We start from the raw sequence: 21,372 nt of genomic DNA, 5'->3' as shown, positions 1-21,372 counted from the left end.
GGGAGGTGTGAAAAAGCCATCTCATCCTCCTTGGGCGGAGGGAGGGGGTGAAGAAGCTAAAAGCTGGGTAGGAAAAAAAAGAAGTGACTATCCATCCTTTGTCCTTTGAGTTTTTCATCCCATCTGGGTAGAAGGTGTTCATATGCTGGCAATAAAGGATCCTACTTTGGTGTGTGAGTAGTTAGGTTAAAATAAAACTCTACCTGGCCTATGTTGAGTTTCCAAGCAGGGAATTGGTTCTTAGGTATTTCTATTTGTATCTTGTTCTATTTATCTTCCCCTTCCCTCACCCCTTAATTTGTAAATCAACTTCTTTATTTACGTTAAACTACTGTTATTTCTTTCCCAGGTCAGTGCTAAATTCAGTGGCTACTTATTCCCTCTGGAGGGAGTGAGAGGGTTCCTCTAGGGCCGGGTAGAGCCGAACTGAAGAGGTGGTGGCAGTGGGAAAATGGGGGCTGGCAGAGCCTCAGCCTCCTGCCTTCCTTTACAAAGTGAGAAGGTGTCACAAAGAAGGAGCAGACTTGCTTTCTGTTGTTCCAGAGGGCAGGACTAGAACTCATGGGGCTAAATGGCAAGAAAGCAGATTTCAGCTAAACATTCAGCGAGTGTTCCTAGTGGTAAGTGTTGTTCAACAGCAGAACAGAGTGCCTTGCGATGGGCAATGTAGGCTCCCCTTCACTGGAGGTATTTAAGCAGAGGCTGGGTGGTCTGACAGGCCATGCTGTAGTTGCAATGCTAAGGGGAAGGTTAGCATATAGATAGATGACTAGAGCAGAGGAGTTGAACCTCAGGACTGAGAGTCAAACCCGGCCTTCCAGGGTTGCCCAGATGGCCACACTCCCTTCCCAACTTCACCATGTGGTCCCTGCTCCCTCCCCCAGATCATTTTGTGGTTTCCCAGCTTTTGCCCTTTCCCCCTACTGTCTACCCTGACTGGCAACAGCTCTCCAGGCCTTAGGTTAGGGGTCCTCCCCAGCTCTGCCTGGAGATGGCCAGGGATTGAATCTGCAACTTTCTGCTTCCAAAGCAGGGGCCTTTGCTACTGAGCTACGGCGTTTCCCAGCACCGCAAAGCTCACACTGCGTTTCACACAGCAGGGACTGCTCAGGATTATAAGATAGGAATCTGCCGAGTAAAGAAGGGTAACGAACACAAACACCCATTCATAGAAGCAAGGATTGATTTTTCTTTTCTGAGGGCTGCATGTGATGCTACGTCAGGTGTCAGGAGCCACATGATCATGTGTGCATGCACACACATACTCGTGCTACACACACCCCTGGCTGCTTAAAGGTCAGGTCTTCTCCCCTTTGTTACTGTTCTACTCGGAGTCTTCCACCCCTGGGGGGCTCCTGTCCTGACTGCAGACAGAAGAGAGGTAGCCTAGAGTGTCACCTGGCTTAAAGCTAAAGAGCCCCACGCAACCATCACTTCTGGTTCTTGGTTGCATCTCTTCGAATCCTCCCAGACTGGGGCAAGAGCAATGAAAGTAAGTGAAATCAATGTCAGAACTCAAAATAGGGGGTTAAAAATTTCAATTTTATTTCATTTCAGCATGGCTTCCCATGTACTGTCACCATTCATGCACTCCACTAAAAGATTCTAAAGCATCCTGTTCTACAACCATGTGCCTTCCAGATGTGTTGGGCTACCACTCCCATCATCCCCAGCCAGCAGGTTGGGGGTGATGGGAATGGACGTTCACCTTATCTGGAGGGCAGCAGGATGGGGAGGGCTGTTCTACAGGGCCCAATCTGGCAGCAAGTGTCCTGCAGAAACCTGAATATTGCTCTCAGGGGAGCCATAGCGAAAGTGCTTGAGAATCATCTCTAATACAGGGGCAGAAAGTGGGGGTGGCAATTTGAAACTTAGCATTTCACACTGCCCCCGCATACAAGCAGAAAAAGGGGCAGATGCTCTTCCCAGAGAAAGAGGCTGAAGGGAAGGTGTGCCTGTAACTGCATCAGAGAAGCACACACAACATTCTTCGTAGTCCAGGGACACCCAGATCTTCCAGGGCTTATGGTTCAAGTTCCACGTGGCTGGATTGGGGTAAGTCAGTGCTGAGAATCCCCTGTCAGAACGCAACAGATTCATGCAAGGAATATTCTTCCTGACAGCCCAGATTCCTTCCTTTGGATTTGTGCTGATCTCTCCCTTCCTCTTGACAGATACCTGTGCAACCCGCTCAGCCCACTGCGCCAAGGGCCCTTCCAGCTCCACCAGCCACCAAAGTCTTCCTGAAGTGAACTTCTCACGGCCCAGCACACAGGGCATCGTGTTAAATCTCTCAGGGTTGGCAGGCGGGCTCCAAGGAGCCCAAGGTGGAATGCATGATGCTTCTTCTCTCCAGTTTTTAATCATGTAATCACTTTTAATTATGTAAGGGTGTAATCCTATGCATGTTTAGACAGAAAAGCGTCCTACAACATGCATAGGATTGTGCCCTAAATCATTGAGAGAGTGCTTTAGAGCGTTTAAAAGTTATATATATGCGTTATCCTTACATCAGCCCTGCAGAATAAGACATATTATCTCTGGGTTGCAAGGTGTTTGGGATGAGGGGAGGAGAAAGTTGAGGAAGGGCCGGGAACTACCTATTGAACTGGTGTCTTGCGCTTGTTTTGAGATGGAGGACCTCCATGGCCGGCACACGCTTGGCCCCTACAGCTCTCGTCCACGTGCCGATCCCCTGTCACCTACAGATCATCCTGGTCATCCTGAACTCTGATGAATAAGATTACTGCTCCCATTGTTGGAATAAGCAACAGCCATTAGTTAAACCCATTGTATGGAGAAGAAAATAACTGGTTGGAAAGCCACGGAGAGGGCAATCCTATGGCCCGCTAGACACTGTCTAGCGGGCCATAGGATATGCTCATTCCCAGGAACCAACCATGAGAGCCTGTGCTCCGAGGTCGGTTCCTAGAAACCCAACCACCGCTCTCATCTACACTGCCTTGGGGGCAGCACGGAGAAGCCCCATCCTCCACACTCACAAGAGGAGCGCAGAGCAACTGAACAGGGGCAGGGCTGGGGGGCGTTCCAGGGTGGGGAGAGCGGAGCTGCACCTATGACGCATCCAGCTGCATGTACAGCAGCTTCCTCTCCCAGTCGGCCCCCCACCACTGAACAGCCGAAAATGGCTGTCTAGCTAAAAATAGCAAGGCAGGAGAGGCATAGAGGTAACGATCCCCACCCCCCGCCCCGGCCATGCCTCTCCTGCCTTGCTTTGCATAGGCGGTCGCCTCTGAGGTCAGAGGCCGCTGCCCGCCTATCTAGTTAGGATTGAGCCCTAAGGGCACAATCCTATGCATGGTTAGACAGGAAAAACTCTTACAATTCCCAGCATGCCCCAGCCTGCTTACTGCCTGGAGGGATGCTGGGAGCTGTAGGACTGTTTTCTGTCTAATTGTGCTAATTCTATGCATAAATGTGCATAGTATTGCACCTTAAATGGTTAATGCATGTATTATTTATTTACAAGATTTATATTCCACTCTACATCCAATAAAATAGCCAAGCGGTGAACAACAACAAAAAAAGGGGGGGGACAATAAGAATTGACTCCCAGAAACAAAACCTTTAAAATGAGCCTGTACCAATAAAACCATGGCTAATTAGTAAAGGAAGGCTTGTTTATATAAAAATGTCTTCAGCAAGCACCGAAAATGAAGCAATGTTGGTGCCTGTCTGACACTGACAGGCAGGGCATTCCACAGAGAGCTGGTGAATACGCTGAAAGGAGTTGGGGTGTTTGTTTTAGTTTCACTTTTGCCAACTTTACTTCACCTGGTTTAGTTGTAACAAGAAGATACCTGTTAGCATTAAGTAAGGGTCCTGTTTAAAGCTTGCAGTTGCCTTCTGACTCAAGTGTGGTCAGACAAACTTACTTTGCAACACAAGTCTCATCTGAAAAGGGGCGGGGGAGAGAGGGAGAACAGGCTTCTCTTATCAGAACAGCAGTGGGCTGAACCAGCTGCCAAATGCAATCTGGTTCAAATATTTGAACAAGGGATAGCTCTTGAGTAGACATGCACACACACTCTGCCCCTTCCATCTCCTTTACAGTTTTCCTGCATGAGGTTGTTAATCTGCTGCATCTACTTTCAGTTTCATCGCAGAATTGAAATCCAAGCTCTCCACAAAGACTTTTACTTACCTGCTTCCCCCCTCCATAACCACTGGGTGGTGCTGTGCTATAGCAGAATATCGCAATTATGCAAGTAAGAAAATATGTTTTGCTTTCACAAATAATACTCCATTTTCCCCACTCTAAAAAACCCAGGAAAGCTCTCTTAAAAAACAGAAGTGAAACTGGAGGGTCATGACATTGTCTAAAGAACCCATAAACAACTGTGAACAAGGAATGATGAATGCACAATAAATGCCTTGTGTAAAAGAGCTCTCAGTTTCTTGCATAGCATTTACCTTCATGCAGTGCTCGCTCCAGAGACTCTGTTATGGGAGGAAAGGGTAACAAATTTAACTAGATCATCGTACAAATAGGAACAAGTCATTTCATGTACCAACCCTGCTCCCCATTTTTATTAATATCATGTTGCATTAATTATTGTTGTTGAAATCTGTACTCCCAGTTAGGAGGAAAGGCTTCAGAGCAGCCTTCCCCAACATGGAGCCCTCCAGATATTTTTGGACTTCAACTCCAGTCAACCCCAGCCAGCATGGTCAATGTCAGGAATGCTGGGAGTTGTAGGCCAAAATATCTGGGGAAGGCTGCCTTAGGGCGCAATCCTATGAATGTTTAGACAGAAAAAAGTCCTACAACTCCCAGTACCCCCCAGCCAGCATGGACCTTTTTTGTCTAAACATGCATAAAGTTGTGCCCTTACAGAGACTACAGGGGATCAAACGTGAAGGATCATTTGAGGTTCTTCCACACTAGCTTTTCTCTCTGGTGTCAAGCGAGAAATAGCAAGGCAAAGTGGTAATGGGGAGAGAAGGTGCTGCATCAGACCTTAATTTGAGCTGCACTGGACCTTAGTAACATTGCTCTCAAGGCACCTTTGAAATTTCCTCTCCCTTTTGTTTCAAGCCCAGTTCTGACATCTCAAAGAACCTTGAGGAGAACATCAGTTTTGTCATTTAGATGACAAGCAATGGACTTCTTACCACCATTGTAGATGTCCATCAGGCTTTCCAAAGTTGGCACTCTCCAGATGGGTTTGACATCAACTCCCATCAGCCTAAGCCCACATGAGCAGTGGTCTGGGATGATGGAAGTTGTAGTTCAACACATCTGGACAGCATTGGGTTGGGGAAGTCTGCTTTGTAGACCATTCACAGGTATCTATATACAGTCCCCACCCTGATAAATTCCCAGTACCTTTACAATTCTTGACAGCCTTTTCTAGAGCAGAGTTTTTCTGACTATAAACTCCAAGGGTCTCCACATGCTCTGGAGAAAGTTCCACCAGCTGCCTCCTTGCTTCTCGCTCACAGGTGTTAGAGGAAGAAGGTTTGGTTTTAAGAAATGGATAAAAAATCCCACAAACTGGTACAGCAGGCTGGGCACTAACTCCGGAACATTTTCCACCACCAGAGGTGCCAGGGGCTGCAACTTCAGGGCTGGAGCTCTTCCTGAGAAGCAGGCTCTGCTCCAGTCAGCTTCACTCCTAGCTGGGTAACTCCTTCTCCAGACCATTTTTTCTTAAAGGAGCAAAATTGACTCAAGGATGGGACAATTTGTTTTCAAATCACCAGGCTGCTCTTCCCACTTCTTCCTCCCCACCTCTTCCTCCCCCTGGGGAAGCCTGCCCTGAAGCCTTCCTGTTTGGGGTGCATCACTGAGCAGAAGGCCATTGAGGAGGAGCCAAGATAAGCTTCCCTTGTGCGGGAATCCACATAGACAGGGTGCAATCTTTGAAATGGAGCTGGGAAGAAACCCCCCTTTGAGATGGATAGTCGTCAGAGCGTGAGCCTGTTCTGCAGAAACACTGGGGCGGGTGGGTGTTTCTTTTTAAAAAGGGAACCAGGCCTTAAGAACTTCCACCAGACAAATAAAGAAGGGGGGAGGAGAAGGGGGCAGTGGAGAAAGAGCCACATAGCTGCTCAAGGTGCTTTTGATGTCCTATAAAAGAAAGACAGAGACCCAGGTTTCAGCTATCCAGACAGAACATGCACCAGAATCAACTTGTCCTGCTCATGGGAGTCATTTGCCCCTTCTTCATCTGAGAAAATAATTTTTCTTGATTCATAATCTTTTTTGTGGAGGATGAGGCTAGCAGCGGCTGCTAGTCAGGAGGGCTGTATACTACCTCCAGCGTCAGACGTTGTCTGCCTCTTGGGTATCAGTTGGTGCTGGGGAACAGCTATCATGCCCATGGCCCCCTTGTGAGCTTCCCATCGGCACTTCTGGTTGGCCGCTGTGGGAATCAGGATGCTGGACTGAAGAGGCGGTTGGTCTGATCCAGCAGGGCTCTTCTTACGTTAGGTTTCACAGAGGAGTCCCTTCCTGGCAAAGGGACCTTTTGTCTTCTCACCTGGAGGAACTGTCTCGCTGGCTGCTGGCATTTCTTCTCCAGCTCTTCGATCACATCCCAGAGGATTCCCATCTCATCCGAGAGTCTGGCGATGTTTTCGTTCTCCTTCTCATTGATTTTTTTCTCCAGAACTCCAAACTGGGACAGCCAGAAGGACTTCTTTTCAAGGAACATGCCCTGTTTAAATGCGGGATCTTAGGCTGTTGTACCGATGCTCACGGTCTCCTTTTTAACCTTGTGTACATGTGGGACTGGTAAATGTTCATTCTCAAAAAACACTCATTTTGTTCTGCCTCCCCCCCCCCCCCCGCTAACTACCTTTCCAACAGGGGCAGTTTTCAGGAGGCATCAGTTCTAAATTATTCCCATCACTGTAGAGGCTGTAGTAAATGGTAAAATGTGCTTACTAATACGAGTCAAATGAACAGACCCAAATTGACCTAAGGCAAAATCACTTTCCCCAGAAAACCCACCTCCCTTTCGGTCCACTGATCGAGGGACTTAATAAGTCTACCAGTTGACAGCCAGATCCACCATCTTAGCAGGATCAAGAGACATTTACCAGAGATTCCTGGTTGCTTTCCCTGACAGCCAATCGCTGAGTCATAATCCTCTCTACCTCTTCTTTCAGAGATTGAAGCTGAGCCTAGATGTTTTCCTGCAAGGAGAGAGAACAATTTCTGCTCTGGAGGAGTTCAGCCTATGCAATACCCAGTCAGGCATTTCTTTACAAAGTCGTGCCTGCTTTGGTAGTAAAGGGACTACAGCAGCCTTCCTCAACCTGGTGCCCTCCAGATGTGTAGGACTACAACTCTCAGCACCCCCAGCCAGCATGGCTGTCCAAGACTTCAGGAGGGTGCCAGGTTGGGAAAGGCTAAACTAGAAAGTCAGAGTCAGGGAGCTTTTCTATATGAGGCTGTTAATCTGCTGTAGCTACTTCAGGTTTCACTGCAGAATTGAGATCCAAAGAGCATTTCCTTTTGTGCTTTTCAGCTATATAACCTCTAGGTGGCACTGTGGTGTAGTGGAATAGCATAAATACACAAGTGAAAAAAAATTATTTCGCTTTTACAAATAAATATTACATTTTCCCTGCTCTAAAAAAAACTCACCCAAAGGGCTCTGTAGACACCGAAGTGAAATTGGAGGGACACTGATAAATGCTTCATGTAGAAAAGCTTAGGGTCTATTTTCAGACTTTCTAGCAATTTGATGAGGAACATCACAGGGGAATGGGGGGAGGATTAGATAGTTCCTTAGTGTTGTCAGGAGCGCCCTTGCTGCCTTCTGAAATCCTCAAGTAGCCAGAATCAACACGCAGACAAAAGGGCTCTTTTCCAAGGCTTTATTTCCATTCAACCTAATGATGCTTACAGATGCCAATTGCCTGAGCCTAAGAGGAAGACTTAAGGGAGCAGCCTACCATGGGATTCTAGCTTTAGAGAGTCAGTTGGTCTCCATTTGGAGGGAAAGGGCGGGAAGCCCCTGAACTTAAGGGCTAGGAGGAGAGTCCACCCCTTTCCCGTGGGGCATCAGGGCGCAGCTGTTGTCATCATGCCAAGCAGGCTGGGCGCCTCCTCTCGGCACCCACAACCTCTCGCTTGTCCCTGCGCCAGCGCCTTGCATCTAAAAGCTCCAGTTGTACTTCCCTTTCCCTGCCACAGTCACTGTCACCCTCAGGAATGTGAGCAGCGGGGGGCTCTCCCTGCAGCTGCGCCTCTGAAGAGCGAGCGGGTTCCTCTCCCACAGTTTCTATCTCTTCCTCAGAATCAGAACTGCTTTGGGAGTCTATGGGCTCCGATCCAACCCTGACACTTGTCCCTTTATCCTTTCTCTGTCTCACCCTGGTGATACTTTGGGTTAAGAACTCCGCACCACTCCAACAAAAACTGATACTGCTTTTTTCCCCTTAAAGGTAAAATCAGAGGAAAATAAATCACCGGAAGATCTAGGAGTAGATCCAGATCTGGCCACCCCTGCTCTAAATGGAATATTGACAGGAACATTGAGAACTGGCTCCAACCATCAACCATGGTGATTTCCTACCTTACATTCTTGAGAAGCCTCCTCCACAGGAAGCACACTGTGATCTTGGTGCTCATTGGATCCCTCGCACGCTACACAGATGATGGTGACATCATCCTCGCAGAAGAGCTTCAGGGGCTCCTGATGCCACTCACACATGCCCCTCTCACATTCCACTCCCTTTTCCTTCTAAAGTCTCTTGACGAGCTCTGCAAGATTCACCAGTTGTTGGCTGGGCCTGAAGCTTCTTTCCTCCACAGTTTCTCTACATTCAGAGCAGGAAGGGTCTGCAACTGCGTTAGGCTCTTCCCAGCACCTGATAAGGCAGGATTGGCAAAAGTTGTGCCTGCAGTCTATCGTCACTGGCTCTTTCAAATAGTCCAGGCGGATGGGGCAAGTCGCTTCCTCACAGAACTCCTTGACGAGATACCCATCAGCCACGGCTTCCCTAAAGAGGAAATTAAGAGGGATGGTTTATGTAGAAGTCGTCAGGTCCCTTACTGAGCTAGAATCATGACCAGAAAATTTCCATTCAAACATTCAAAAAAGCGTGAGTAGAATGATCATCCAACTCGGAAACTATTTTTGATATGTTAATTGAATACCAGCTGAGCTGGCTCAATGAATTTTACCTTCCTTGATGAAGTAAAATTCTGCTCTCTATCCCTCCTCCCCCACATCTTAAACTGAACAGCATCAGCACATGAAAGTAACATAGCTTCCTGGGGTAATATTTTCCAATTTATTCATTTAACAAAACATTATGATGAGAGTCTACAATTTGGGCTGTCCTAGCTGGCCAGGTCAATAGTTGGAGCCACTGACCCCCATCGCATTTTGCAGGAAAGGCCAAAGGGCAGCATGTGATGTTGGGTGCTGCTGCCCAAAGGTGCATGGGACAACTTCAGTCACCAGCTTCAACACTTCCCTTCGCCTGCCCTTGACGGGAGCGGTTGCCGGCTTGGCCCTGCATGGCTAAAGCTCTTGGGGCACCTTTGCCACACACTTGCCAAACAATCCCAAGCCCTCTTCCAAACCTCATAGCTGAGGAGGTGGCAAGCTTCACTGCGCAACTGCTTGGATGATCCTAGCCGTCTCTGCAGCTGCACAGAATCATAGGGTTGGAAGGGGCCTACAAGACCATCAAGTCCAACTCCCTGCTCAAGGCAGGAAGCCCGATTCCCAGGCGGTCTCCCATCCAAGTACTAACCAGGGCTGACCCTGCCTATCTTCCAAGAGCAGACGAGATCAGACACATCCAGCCCTTTGCTCAATAACTGGGAAGAAGTCTGGCTGCTTCTTACACTCACCAGTAAGTGGTGCCATATTCGCCATGGTGAGTGTATTTGTTGATGCCGATGTTTCCGACTTCCACAAGGCTTATGTCATTTATGGCACATCCACCCTGCCGCATCCCCCAGGCTGATGCAGGACCATCCATTCACAGGCTCATTAGAGATCACACATGCCACAGGAGGGCTTTGAGCAATGCTGTCCATAGCTCTCCTGTGTTTTCGCACCACTTCTTCCATCTTTTTTCTTTCCATTAAAAAAAAAAAAAATCCATGAAGGAGGGGAAAATGAAATAGCTGTGCATAACTATCTCCTCATTGGTAGTGCTGGGATCCCTCCATCTGGAAGCACCCACTGAAGACCAAGCAACAGCAGCAGACATTCCAACAGGCTGCCAAGCAGAGGGGAGGAGGAGAAGCTGGTTGGACTCTCCCACCACTGCTGCTGAGAGACCATCTGACTTTGGCCCTCCCGCAACTGTCGCTTCATGCGGCCCTTCCCAATTTGGTGCCCTCTAGATGTGTTGGAGTACAACTCCCATAATTCCTAGCCAGCATAGTTATTTGCTGTGCTGGGTAGGAGTTATGGGAGTTGTAGTCCATCACACGTGGAGGTCACCAAGCTAGGGAAGACAGACCAAGCAGCAGCCATTCCAAGAAGCTGCAGAGCAGCGGGAGAGAAGAGAATCAGCTACAAAGTTTAATATTTCCTGAGGAGGGATGTGTGCTCAAACCCAGACAATGTGGGCTCTGCCCAGGAAACAGGACACTCCTGGACTTTCCTCAAAAAAGCAGGAACAGGTGTTATTTTACAAATATCAGCATCGGAATTTTTAGAGGGAGAAAGAAATATGAAAGCAGCCCAGGGGAAGAACAGCAACATAAACAATGCATATGCCCTTTCCCCACATTTCCTGGGGCTACTTAAAACCTGTGTGCCCTGAGAGGAGACGGAAAAGGAGAAGCACCTGCTAGGGAGCTCAGGCCATCAGCTCCTGAACAGACCTTCCACCAGCAGTGCAGCTAGGGCTGGGCCCTGGCCCTGCATTCCCAGGGGGCCCCAGGTGACCACCCAGAGAGAAGCAAGTGATGAGGGCATCCGAAGCAAACTCCACTTTATTCCTGCAGTCATGAGGGTGCTATGATTTAAGTGACTTTAAAATGCAAAACTACACATGCTCCGGTAGATGCTGGTGGTTCCGATTCCAGTGAGGCTGTAAATCCATTCTGGGTTTTCCTCAGAACTGGCCAGAACTCTAAAGGAACTATCCATGGTATGGAACCCCACATCCAAAATAGGCTCAGCTCCTTGGATAGCTCCTTCAGAGTTCTGGCTGGTTCTGACTGAAACCCAGAATGGTGTCACAGCCCCACCGAAATCAGAGCCACCAGCCTCCACTGATAGGCTCAAAGTATTTTTTTTAAATCAGAGCCAGCAAACTCTCTTCTTCTTGTTATTGTTCTAACGGAACTGGAATATAGAAGCAGTTTTAAAGCATGGAATGGTGATGGGGGCAGGGAGGGGAAGGGAAGGGAAATGTTAGTTGTTTGCTTCACAATTGAAGTTATACACATGGCCACCTAAAGGGGGGGCATAGTCCATTAAATCCATCGTCTAAAAAATTACCTTTATTTATTCATTTATTTATTACATTTCTACACTGCCCAATAGCCCAAGCTGTCTTTCAATCAGCTTGAGAGGACGATATTCTGGTGATTGGCTGGAGGGTTTCCGGTAGCAATTGTTTGTTTCAGTATTTAAAAAATGTAAACCACCTTGGGTACCTCGAGAGAAAGGCGGTTATCAGTGGCAAAACCTACAGTGGTGCATGAGTTATGGCTGAACGGAACACACAAAAGCTGGGAGATCATTTCTTCAACCATAACGCCACCCCCTTTCAAACCACAACGCGCCTGGGCAAAGGGACCAGCACGTGTGTGGCCAGTGAGGACAGGCAGGAGCCGATTGGGCTCCACACGTGACTGTTGAACCACAAGGCTCTGGGACCTCTCAGTCAACAGCCTGAGTGCTCGGACCTGTGGAATATTATGCACGCCAAGTCAGAGTTGCCCCCTCATTTCATATAGATTAAGCAACTCTGGGTGTCTGCTTCTGTAGCCTACTCTGTACCTGAAGGTCAAGCTGCCTATAGTCCTGTAGCAGGGGAGGAGTTATCAGCCTGAGTGCTGGCTAGCAGAGAGGAAGGTGGGATAGAGAAAGCCAGTGACCAGCAGTATGCCACAGAGAAAGCAGTTTGTGGGACAGCCCACTTATTGAAAGCAACCCAGCGGGGGAGAGGAAGAAACCCATTTCATACACACGTAGTAAGTCCCATTGAATTCAGTGAGACCTATTACTGAGTAGACCTACTTAGATTGCTGTATATATCCCATCATTTAAAAGCACTTGGCACACACAAGACAATAATGCCAACGTGTATTCTATCACAACAACAACAAGGTGTCATCTTCAGTTGCAGCATCATAAATTGAGAAGGATTTATATTAAGGATAGAAACCACCCACACCAAGCACTATATACAAACACATAGACACATGTAAGAATTGATCAGTTTACAAATCTCTCCCTGCCACACACGTGCAGCATTTTTACACAACGTGGCAGCGCAGACTTAAATGCATCCCCCTTACCTCTATTTATTCAGTCACGCCCCATGGAAACAGAAAAAGCGAATCAACCACCCTTCTGCAGGGGTGCGGCACAGCCCCTGTCATTCCCTCTCCCTGCCTTGATTCATTGACCTGGACCAAGCTGCTCTGCCAGGGGTTCCAGAGGGCCCCTTTAACCCCCCCCCCACATTCCACAGCTCAGTACAAACTCCAACAAACTTCCCTCCATACAAACAAATGGATGGGGGGACTACGACTCATATCTTCTCCAATCCTTGACCCATCTTGCTGGATTTCGACCTCACTGCTAGTTAACCCATTCTCTCCCAGCCTGGCAAATTTGGCAGCTTTCCATCCATATTTCATGAGACAGGTGGTTGGTCTCACACTTCTTTCTGGAATGTTCATGCAATTTGTTTTCTACCATAGCCTGTGCACTAGACGAACTCCCCACGGACCTGTATCTCAAAGGGCAACGCTAACCTCCATCCATGAGGCCCTACGTGAGGGGTAAATCCTTTTGCCTCCAATAACATCCCATAATAAGTTTTGTCATGCACCAAACCTAGCTAATCCTCTGGAAGATTACATAGCTATCTACATGCAAAGTTTGGGGCAGATCAGACAAGGGGGAGCTTAGCTATGCCCCCCAAACTCATATGGAACAGTGTGCAAAATAGTGTTCCCAACCATAACCAGTTGGGCCACCCACAATAGAAATGTACTAATCATGCTCACAGAAAAATCAACTCTCTAGTTCCCAGTTCATCACTTTCTCTCCCCTCAACTGCCCACCTTCACTCCCCATGTCCCTGGCATCCTCTCTCCCATCTCCCTGGTAACGAGCCACACTCACTCCCATTCTACCCCCTCCTGACTGGCCATTCCCACCTAAGGGTCACTAGACAGGTGCTTGCATGGGCGCTACCAAAAGACAAGCTGCCTTTGGCCTTCCCTCAACTGTCACCAGTTCGGCAAGCTTACCTGAACTGCTTCCATCTCAACCGGTCACTGTAAGAACTGTAACCTGAACGTGCATGTGACAAACTTGTATGTCTGTCTGCACCTTCAGTCCTGCGAGTTGGAGAGGCTGCAAGATGCCCTCTCTCTATGCTCCCCAGAGGCAGGGCCACCACCACTCACATGTATTATTAATGTCCCTCAGTCTGCCCACGTGAGCATGCAGGCTTATACATGTGGAGAAGGATAGGTCCCTTGTCTCTCGTAAAGCACCCTTTGAACTCCATAAAACCCGGGGTAGCATGTTTGCCAAGCAATCCAGCACACGGGTAAGGCAAAATCAAAGCTAGGCAGAGACTGAAGCCCTCCACATTCCAACTAAGTATATTTATTACAGGCACAATCCTATGGGGATGGCTGCAAGCCTCCAAACTCAGAAGTGTACGGCCATCCAATGCAGAGCAGGAGCAGCAGCGCAGGTGATTATCACCTCCGCCCTCATCCTGCTCTGCATTTCAGCTACATGGGCTTTGTCCCCTCTCAAGCTGAGGTATCGGAGAAGGGGGGGAAGGAGGCTGGAGGATTCCTCGTAAACTGACCTCCTCAGTCCCCTTCCCTCCCTGCCCATGGGAATGCCCCCTTTACCTTCCCTCCGAGGCCGCTTTTCCAACCTCAGAGAAGCAGCCAGCATGGTTCTCTCCGATGCAACGCGGAGGGAGCAGGGAGCTTGGGCTCCTGGGTCCGAGCGCTGACTCCGACCTTGGATCCAGGAATCCAAACTATCCTTTAGCTCCCCAGATGCTGACTAGAGGCTTTAGGATGGCTCTCTAAAGAACCAATACGTGAAATTCAGAAGTACTAGGTTTCTTTAACAATAAAGTGAAACATACAAATTGGTTGAGTAAACCTTAAAAAGGTAAAAAGGTAAAGGTGTCCCCAACCAGTCGTGTCCGACTCTAGGGTGTGGTGCTCATCTCCTTCTCTAAGCCGAAGAGCCAGCGCTGTCCGAAGACGCTTCCATGGTCATGTGGCTGGCATGACTGAACACCGAGGTGCACGGAACGCTGCTACCTTTCCCGCCGAAGCGGTACCTATTTATCTACTTGCAATTTCTTGCTTTCGAACTGCTAGGTTGGCAGAAGCTGGGACTGAAGACGGGAGCTCACTCCATCATGCGGCACTCAGGTCTCGAACTGCTGTCCTTCCAGTCTGCAGTTGAGCGTCTTAACCACTAAGCCACCGCGGCCCCACCAGAGTAAAGCTTATCAGAATCCTAAGAAGAATTCACCAAAGCAGCTTACAAGAGGGGGGGAGGGATCGGGTCCACCTGGGACTACAGACTGTGTTACCTTGCCTCTTTGTCAACCACCCAAGGACAGAGAAATGATTTCACACTCACAGGGATGTCTATGGGAGCTCAGCAGCTCCCAGAGAGGGAAATTCAAAATGACTAATCAATAACCGAGGAGAAACAGACGATGCTCTCTGAATCTTAAGAGGTTGCAAGCCTCCTAGATAAGAGCCTAAAACCAACAATCTTCAAGACGTTGCACCCTTCCCTGAGCCTTAAGAGGCTGCACGCCTCTTTCTAAGGTAGAAACTTAGTTACCCAAATGTGGTGCATTAAATGACTAAATACACAGTTAGCCCGTTTGTTGCTCAGCTCCAGATCGGTCCCCTGCCGCAAATGGCCCACTGAGGCAACGGTGATACAGTGTCAGCCAGGCCCAAGCCTAAGCCTGCTGTCTTATATCCTAAACCAAACAGTTAAGTATGACAGAACAAAGATAGCTGCACCCACATCTAAGCCCTGGACAGTAAAATCCTTTCCCTGAATTTTACCCAACACATACTCACCACAAGGCTATCAAATACTTGGCCAGAGCACTTAATACATGTCTCATGGATCGAGGGTACTGTTGGTATGTGCACATACGAACGATCCAGATGTAACCATGCCCCTCCTGAACAACGGCAGATTCAGGGGTTTTATACTCTTTTTCCTTTGTTGGGGCTCATGAGATCAAAGAGGGGTTCAGGATGTTCTTTGCTGATAATACATCATGTTCACAATTTCCAAGATTGACATTTGTTGTAGACAGCCAGGCACCTCCTTCTGACTCCCCAACAGGCACTGCCTTCCTGATCTGGGCTATTCACATGACATGGACTGGTTTAAAATGTTGACCTTTTTACATTTCACAGTGTTCTACATTAACACTCAGATACCTTGGGTCACAGATTACATTTTAGGATGTTTACAATTCAGGCTTGTATTCAAGGTCAAACTTTGCATTCTATTCCTTTTCTCACCATATTTCTTACATTGCAAAAGAAAACAAGAGGACATTATGGCTCCTGGAGTCTACAAGATTATCTACTAGGAGCGGGGGGGGGGGGGGAGTTATAGAGGGAAGCAATCTCCATTGACAAAAATCAAGTAAAGGTGGATTTAAGAAATGAGAGGAATTAATAGTAAATATTTAAGGGAAATATAAGTGGATATGAGGAGACATTAAAAAGACAACTTGAAGAAAAATGGGAAAAATAAAATCACGCTGTGTCAGGATTCATAAACATCCGAACTCATTTGACTGTGTGGCGAATTTCTCCAACATCCCTACACCTGGCTCTATTGGATACTGGAGTTCTAGTAAAAAGAACATGCTGCCTTGTCCAATCTGTTTTGAAGTCTGCCCACCTCAATGTAGATATTTGGGATATACAGTGATGTAACTATTTGCTTACTATCACAACAAAAGGATCTCTCTGCTAACCTGGGGAGACCACATTTTAGAATGCTCCAGAAGTTAATTCCTTCAATATAGTGCTGTGATTTTTTTAAAGCAAAGGTAGCCATGTTGGCAATAAGAAAAAATTAAATTATAGAACTGCAATTAGCACACAACTGAAAAATGGTCTAGGCATAATAATCAAATAATATAACAATAGAAGCATACTTACAATTGTTTATAATATTTGCTGGTTTATCTTTTAGTGAAATGTGAATTATATGCATTATATTTACATTGTTTCTTCAGGTTTATATTATTTGTTTAAGAACTAATTATTTTCACTAGAAGATAAATCAGCAAATATTATACATCTTTCTAGGGCCAGTATGGCTACATTTTGCCTTTTCTGTGTCTTAGAGAATAATGAATGTAGCTGTTCAGTGCCAGGACCCTAAGCTGCAGGAAGAGGATTCTGTATCCAGACAAAACAGGAAATATATCCCAACACAAATACATCCCAAGAAAGGTTTAAACAGTTAGGATAAGCAAGCTGGTGAAGATAAATAATATCCCCCCAAAATTTGGTATTACGTTATCTATGCAGACTAAAAACATGTATTCTCCTCTATTGTCTCTGAATATAATTTAGTTGCACAATAATATCCTACAATACCAAGAATAATCGGTACCAGAAATTACCAAACACGTTTCGACCAAAGGTCTTCTTCAGTGGTCTAGTATATAAGAATATGAATATATACACACTACAGTCCAAGCTTTTCATATCTATGAACAACATAGGATGCTGCAGTGTCTCTACCTGCAATTATAAAAACAAACTTATTTTTTAAAGTTTTTTTAAAAAAATACTTCCTAAAAATATAAAACATGCAAATATACTATGTATAAATAAAACACCCATCAGTTCAAGCACAAATTTACAGACCTAGCTAGACCAAAAACATTAGATATACACATGCCAGAGCATATGCCTATCTGAAAAACTGAAAAGGGGCCTCAAACACATTAAAATACATTATTTTCCATGTATAAAAATTACATATGTATATCCAGAGGTTAACCTAAAAGCAAAATCACTCAAGAGCCTTCCCTTGTAGGAACCTACAAGCTGTCCACAAAAGCTGAGAACATTTGGCTCCATCTTTAAATCCTAGACTGCATGCTCACTGGTGTGCAGGATGCCACCTCCTAGAACTACAATTGGTTCCCTGAACAGCATTTACCCAGAAAAACTTATTGTCAGAAAGCTGTTACAGAAACTTCACCAGTTTTCCTAAACCGCATAACACATAATGGCCAAGGATTCCACACACACACACACACACACACACACAGCATGGTTGTTGTAGTAACTGTTTTAATACATAACCATCCAGTCCATCTCTTCATTTAAACCAACTGGAGATTTAGTCTTTAAAGTGTAAATCCAAAACAGTTCCTTCTTTAGGAGTTTGCGGTGCAGCTGTTGTCCTTGAACTTCAACCTTTTCATTGGGGGCGGGGCACGTGTAAAGAAGCCGATCTTAATCCTGAAAAGAATCTGGAAGCAGAAGCCTCAGTAAAGGTGCAGGTTAAAAGCTTCATGTACAAAAGCCTTGTAACTCACCCATATAACTCACTAGGCGGCCCTAGGGAAGCCAGCGTTCTCGCAAATTCAGAGGAGTGCTCTCCAATAATGGGGATAATAACCGTGTCCTGCTCTGCAGCATTGATGCAGTGACTACAGATATAATGTACACAGAATGCTTCAAAAACTCTGTGCTTGATGTTATTATTTTTGTTATGCCTTTTGGTATGGAGCAGGCCTCTGTATGGGGCTCCCAGCCCACCCCTCCTACATGACTCTGGGATAGTGTAGCAACTCCTTTATTAGAGATGTGGGAGTTCAAAAATCTCCCAGTAGCTGGAACCCAAATCCCTCCAGCCAGCCAGCACTTCCTCCCTGCCCCTGGTGAGGCTTTACTTGGGCGTTTCTTCTCCTGGAATTTCCTCAGCATGGTGAGGGACTGTCCTCAGGGAGTAAGAATCAAGAGCCTGACAACATTTGGAATGAGCTGGAACAGCCTCTTTTCTCTCTCTCTCTCACGCACTCACTGAAGTATATAGTAAGTACTCATTTGGAATTATATTTTTGATATGAGTACTACATATAGCCCCTTCATGGATCACTGCCTTGTTGTGGCAAAAGGGCTTGCGTAACTCAGTGAAGCCATAAGCTATGCCGTGCAGGGCCACCCAAGACAGACAGGTCATGGCAGAGAGTTCTGACAAAATGTGGTCCACTGGAGAAGGAAATGGCAACCCACTCCAGTATTCTTGCCAAGAAAACCCCATGGAACGTATCACAAGGCTAAAAGAGATGACGCCGGAAGATGAGCCCCTCAGGTCGGAAGGTGTCCAATATGCTACTGGGGAAGAGCAGAGGGCATTTCCAAGTAGCGCAAGAAAGAGTGAAGCGGCTGGGCCAAACCCGAAAGGACACTCAGCTGTGGATGTGTCTGGTGGTGAAAAGAAAGTCCGATGCTGTAAAGAACAATATTGTTTAGGAACCTGGAATGTCAGATCAATGAATCAAGGTAAGCTGGAGGTGGTCAGACATGAGATGGCAAGATTGAACATCGACATCTTGGGAATCAGCGAACTAAAATGGGCAGGCATGGGCGAACTGAATTCAGGTGACCATCATATCTACTACTGTGGGCAAGAATCCCTTAGAAGAAATAGAAGGAGTAGCACTCATAGTCAACAAAAGGGTGGGAAAAGCAGTACTGGGGTACAATCTCAAAAACGATAGAATGATCTCAGTACGAATCCAAGGCAAACCATTCAACATCACAGAATGATCTCAGTATGAATCCAAGGCAAACCATTCAACATCACAGAATGATCTCAGAATGAATCCAAGGCAAACCATTCAACATCACAGTAATTCAAGTCTATGCCCCAACCACTGAGGCCGAAGAAGCTGAGGTTGATCGGTTCTATGAAGACCTACAACACCTTCTAGAACTAACACCAAAAAAAGATGTCCTCTTCATCCTAGGGGATTGGAATGCTAAAGTAGGAAGTCAAGAAATCACCGGGATAACAGGCAAGCATGGCCTTGGTGTACAAAATGAAGCAGGACAAAGGCTAATAGAGTTTTGCCAAGAGAACACGCTGATCATAGCAAACACTCTTTTCCAACAGCACAAGAGACGACTCTACACATGGACATCACCAGATGGTCAATATCGAAATCAGATTGATTATGTCCTTTGCAGCCAAAGATGGAGAAGCTCTATACAGTCAGTAAAAACAAGACCTGGAGCTGACTGTGGCTCAGATTATGAGCTTCTTGTTGCAAAATTTCAGCTTAAATAGAAATGTAGGGAAAACCACTAAACCATTCAGGTATGACCTAAATCATATCCCTTATGAATATACAGTGGAGGTGAGGAATAGATTTCAGGGATTAGACCTGATAGACAGAGTGCCTGAGGAATTATGGACGGAGGTCCGTAACATTGTTCAGGAGGCAGCAACTCAATCCATCCCAAAGAAAAAGAAATGCAAGAAAGCCAAGTGGCTGTCTGATGAGGCTTTACAAGTAGCTGAGGAAAGAAGGGAAGCGAAAAGCAAGGGAGAAAGGGGAAGATATATCCAACTGAATGCAGAGTTCCAGAGAACAGCAAGGAGAGACAAGAAGGCCTTCCTAAATGAACAATGCAAAGAAATCGAGGAAAACAACAGAATGGGAAAGACTAGAGATCTCTTCAAGAAAATCGGAGATCTCAAGGGAACGTTTTGTGCAAAGACGGGCGTGATAAAGGACCAAGAAGGCAGGGACCTAACAGAAGCAGATGAGATTAAGAAGAGGTGGAAAGAATACACAGAAGAACTATACAGGAAAGATCTGAATGTCCCTGATAGCCATGAGAGTGCGGTCACGGAACTTGAGCCGGACATCCTAGAGAATGAAGTCAAGTGGGCCTTAGGAAGCATTACTAACAACAAAGCTAGCGGAGATGACAGTATTCCAGCTGAGCTATTTAAAATCCTAAAAGATGATGCTGTTAAATTGCTGCACTCAATATGCCAACAAATTTGGAACACTCAACCGTGGCCACAAGACTGGAAAAGGTCAGTTTACATTCCAATTCCAAAGAAGGGCAACGCCAAAGAGTGTTCAAACTACCGCACAATTGCGCTCATTTCACATGCCAGCAAGGTGATGCTCAAAGTCCTACAAGCTAGGCTTCAGCAGTATGTGAACCAAGAACTACCGGAAGTACAAGCTGAGTTTCAAAGATACAGAGGAACTAGAGATCAAATCGCCAACATTCGCTGGATCATGCAGAAAGCTAGAGAATTCCAGAAAAACAATCTATTTCTGCTTCATTGACTGCGCTAAAGCCTTTGATTGTGTGGATCACAACAAACTCTGGCAAATTCTTAAAGTGATGGGAGTACCAGACCACCTTACCCATCTCCTGAGAAACCTGTACAAGGGTCAAGAAGCAACAGTAAGAACCAGACATGGAACAACCGATTGGTTCAAAATTGGGAAAGGAGTACGACAAGGCTGCATATTGTTGCCCTGCTTATTTAACTTATATGCAGAGTACATCATGAGAAACGCTGGGTTGGATGAATCACAGGTCGGAATTAAGATTGCCGGGCGAATTATCAACAACCTCAGATGCGCAGACGATACCACCCTAATGGCAGAAAGGGAAGAGGATCTAAAGAGCCTCTTGTTGAGGGTGAAAGGGGAGAGTGCAAAAGCTGGTTTGAAACTCAAAATTAAAAAAACTAAGATCATGGCATCTGGCCCCATCACTTCCTGGCATATGGAAGGGGAATAAATGGAAGCAGTGACAGATTTTATTTTCTTGGGCTCCAAGATCACCGCAGACAGTGACTGTAGCCATGAAATTAAAAGACACTTGCTCCTTGGAAGGAAAGCTATGGCAAATCTTGACAGCATAGTAAGAAGCAGAGACATCACCTTGCCGACAAAGGTTCGTATAATGAAAGCTATGGTTTTCCCAGTAGTAACGTATGGCTGTGAGAGCTGGACTATAAGGAAGGCTGAGCGCCGAAGAATTGATGCTTTCGAACTGTGGTTGCTGGAGAAGACTCTTACGAGTCCCCTGGACTGCAAGGAGGTGAAATCAGTCAATCCCCAAGGAAATCAACCCTGAGTGCTCATTGGAAGGAC

Source organism: Heloderma suspectum, chromosome 2 (assembly GCF_057233095.1).
Source record: "Heloderma suspectum isolate Gila_16-S chromosome 2, 16-S_ref, whole genome shotgun sequence".
In the NCBI taxonomy this organism is placed as follows: Eukaryota; Metazoa; Chordata; class Lepidosauria; order Squamata; family Helodermatidae; genus Heloderma; species Heloderma suspectum.
Note: the sequence above shows the minus strand (reverse complement) of the source record.